This window comes from Protobothrops mucrosquamatus, unplaced genomic scaffold (genome assembly GCF_001527695.2).
Source record: "Protobothrops mucrosquamatus isolate PMUCROS unplaced genomic scaffold, P.Mucros_1.0 scaffold660, whole genome shotgun sequence".
NCBI lineage: Eukaryota > Metazoa > Chordata > Lepidosauria > Squamata > Viperidae > Protobothrops > Protobothrops mucrosquamatus.
The window spans coordinates 159,814-162,623 of record NW_015386949.1 but is presented as its reverse complement, the minus strand read 5'-3'; the positions used below and the strand labels follow the sequence as shown (position 1 = coordinate 162,623).

The 2,810-nt window shown below is 43.5% G+C and overlaps 1 protein-coding gene across 2 annotated transcripts in view; it reads right to left on the bottom strand.

Moving 5' to 3' along the window:
* Nucleotides 1–1,555: 1,555 nt before the first annotated feature.
* The window catches only part of HMG20A (high mobility group 20A), a 50,777-nt gene continuing 49,522 nt past the window's right edge, over nt 1,556–2,810 (bottom strand). For both annotated transcript variants that reach the window (XM_015817989.1, XM_015817990.1), the window contains exon 11: nt 1,556–2,265. The gene's annotated coding sequence lies outside the window, so the exon portion shown is untranslated. The remainder of the gene's footprint in view (nt 2,266–2,810) is intronic.

Genomic DNA, 2,810 nt, shown 5'->3' with positions numbered 1-2,810 from the left:
GTGACCTTGGGACACAGCAATGGTCGTAAGTACCGACCAGTTGCCCAGCATCTGAATTTTGATCACATGATCCTGGGGATGCTGCAAAGGTTGTAACTGTGAAAAACAGTCCTAGGTCACTTTTTTCACTGCCGTTGTAACTTCAAATGGTCACTAAATGATTCTACAAATCAAAAAGGGATTTCTCCTATCACTGACTACCTGAAAACGTGAAATTGCTTCTGCGCAAATATCTGTAAGATATTATTGCAAAGCCAGTGAGCGCCGATTCCCCGAAGACAAGCAAGCAGAAAACCTCATACAGGCTTCCTCGTGGGAAGTCTCGCGGTGTTGAATACGGTTACCCCTGAAAACTCATTATTATTGCTTTTAAAACCCACAAAGCCCATTGCTTCTCAAGCAGACAGAACCTAATTCGAAACAGGATCAAGGGAATGAACACGTTACGATCTGGAGTCTCCGGGTGCTGAGAACTGCTGCGGATGAATGTGAAACCGACAGCAGGGTCCTGGGTAAAATTCCCCTCATTAAAAGGCAATTAAAATCAGGGTCAGAACAAATCTAGCGTTAATCATATTGAATGGAGGCAATGTTAGGAAAGCCCATGCAGTCTCTTTTCAAAAACACTTCTGGAGAAAACTGTGGCATTTTCTTAAATCAGAGTCATCAAAGCCAGCAACCGACTTGCGTGACGTTTTGTCTCCATACTGCAAAAGATGGGTATTCTTTCTTCAACCTGCAGATTAGGGAAATCCCACAATTTATTGCCATAAAGACGATTATAGCGCATTCGAATATGTTCTGAATGGAAACCCAGAGAAGCCGAATTTGTAAACCGGAAGCAAGGTTTACATTTTCAAATTGAAATTGAACTGAAGGACCTTTGGTTTTTTAAAAAATGTGCTTTTGTGGTGGGGGTTAAATGAGTCTTATTTGCAAATAGATCACGAGTTCTAGTCCCACCTTAGGCATGAAAGCCAGCTGGGTGGCTTTGGGCCAGCCCCTCTCTCAGCCCAACCTACCTCACAAGGCTGTTGTTCTGGGGGAAATAGGGGGAACAAGTATTAGATATGTTTGCCTCTTTGAGTTACTTATAAAGTAATAAAAATGGGATAAAAATCTAACAAATAAAAATAACTCATTGGCTATGAAGATCTGAAATAAGTATTGATCGTTGTTATCTGTCAGAAGAAGCTGACTGAAACGCAACGGTTCAAGTCTAAACCCTGATTTATTAAAAGACTTCCCCAAACTGGAGCCCTTCTAATGTTTTAGATTTTAATTCTCAGGTTTTCTCTTTAGCCTGGGAAAATCTGAAAGATACTGTTCTAGAAAATGCAGAAGGCATCAGGCTGGCAAAAGGCTGGAGAGTATAAAAGCAGGTACAGCAAGTCATGAGCATCAGGCAGAATCCCTTGCAGCTACCTGTATAATTACACCTGTGGAACACCTGGCTGTACTTGGGCAGCTTTTGCTGCTACAAAACTGCTTAATAGTTAAAAGAAACAAGGTGAACTTTTCAGCTACTCAGAAAGTAGTACAAACGAAATGGACATCCCTTTTTAACATCATTTATTTCTTAAGGATCATCACATTTTACCAAAAAAGGGGAAGAAATGTAACCCCCCCTCCCAGACACACACAAAGACCCTTTGCACGTTTCCTGGTTTTGAGACAGAGAGAGAGAGAGAGATTGGAGTAAGACTCCCGTAAACACCAAACTAAGTAGCATGCTACAAAATAAAAAGAAGTTGGGACCATGAAGATCTACGAAGTGTACGTGAAGATCTTGTATTTTTAATGTCAGAAGGAGGCTGGTCGGCCTTCACGCCAAGGGAAGCCCAGGGACGTTTGTGTTGGGCAAGACAGGACCGAAATGAAACTGAGGAGCAAAGAGGCAGGCAAAATGCTCTCCCCTGGAGCACGTGAAGAAAAAACATTTCAGAGCTTTGTTTTCGTTGCCACAAAAATAAAAACAACCTTGACTCAAATGAGAACGAAGCACAGCCCTCGTGTTGTTCGGCGCAGTTGGTCCATGGCTAGTGGATAAACGATAAGGAATGGAGGACGGGGCAGAAAAACTGAGCTGAGAGGAGGCCGTTATCTTATCGCGACTTCTCAAAAACATAGTCCTCCTCAAGCTTTAAAGTAAAGAACTGGAGCTTATCTCCAACTTTTTGCCTTCCGTTTCTTGGCTTAGTTCCACACAATGGGTCACGTTCCAGGCTTCTTTCCCCCTTTAAGGGAAAAAAAAATCCCTAGAAACTGCAGATAAAAACAGAAGAGGGGAGAAAGGTGGATTAGAAGATGAGCAGGGATTTTGTGAAGGTACCTTTGAAGAGTTAAGCCCAATTCAGCTAAGGTCCATAGAGAAGTTGTGTCTTGGGAGATAAATTGGCAACGTCCCCCTGCGTCACACTTGCTGGCAGATGTGAATTGTTAACACACGTGACCTGCTTTGAAATCATCATCTCCTAGATCAGAAGTGTCCGACCGTGGCAACTTTAAGACTTTGTGGACTTCAACTCCCAGAATTCCTCAGCCAGCAGATGTTTCATGATCCAACTAGGGATGGCTGGCTGGGGAATTCTGGGAGTTGAAGTCCACAAAGTCTTAAAAGTGGCCAAGGTTGGAGAACTCCTGCTCCTCCCGTTCTCCTCCTTCACTTTTACTACCATCTTCCGCTGAAGAAAATTGCTGAGACGAGGCCAACGGGAGTCTTCGTGAGCCCCACCCATTGGGAACCAGCACGGTTAACTGCCTTGTCTAGGTTATTTTTAGGAAGCGAGAATGTGTCACTGATGGGGGGG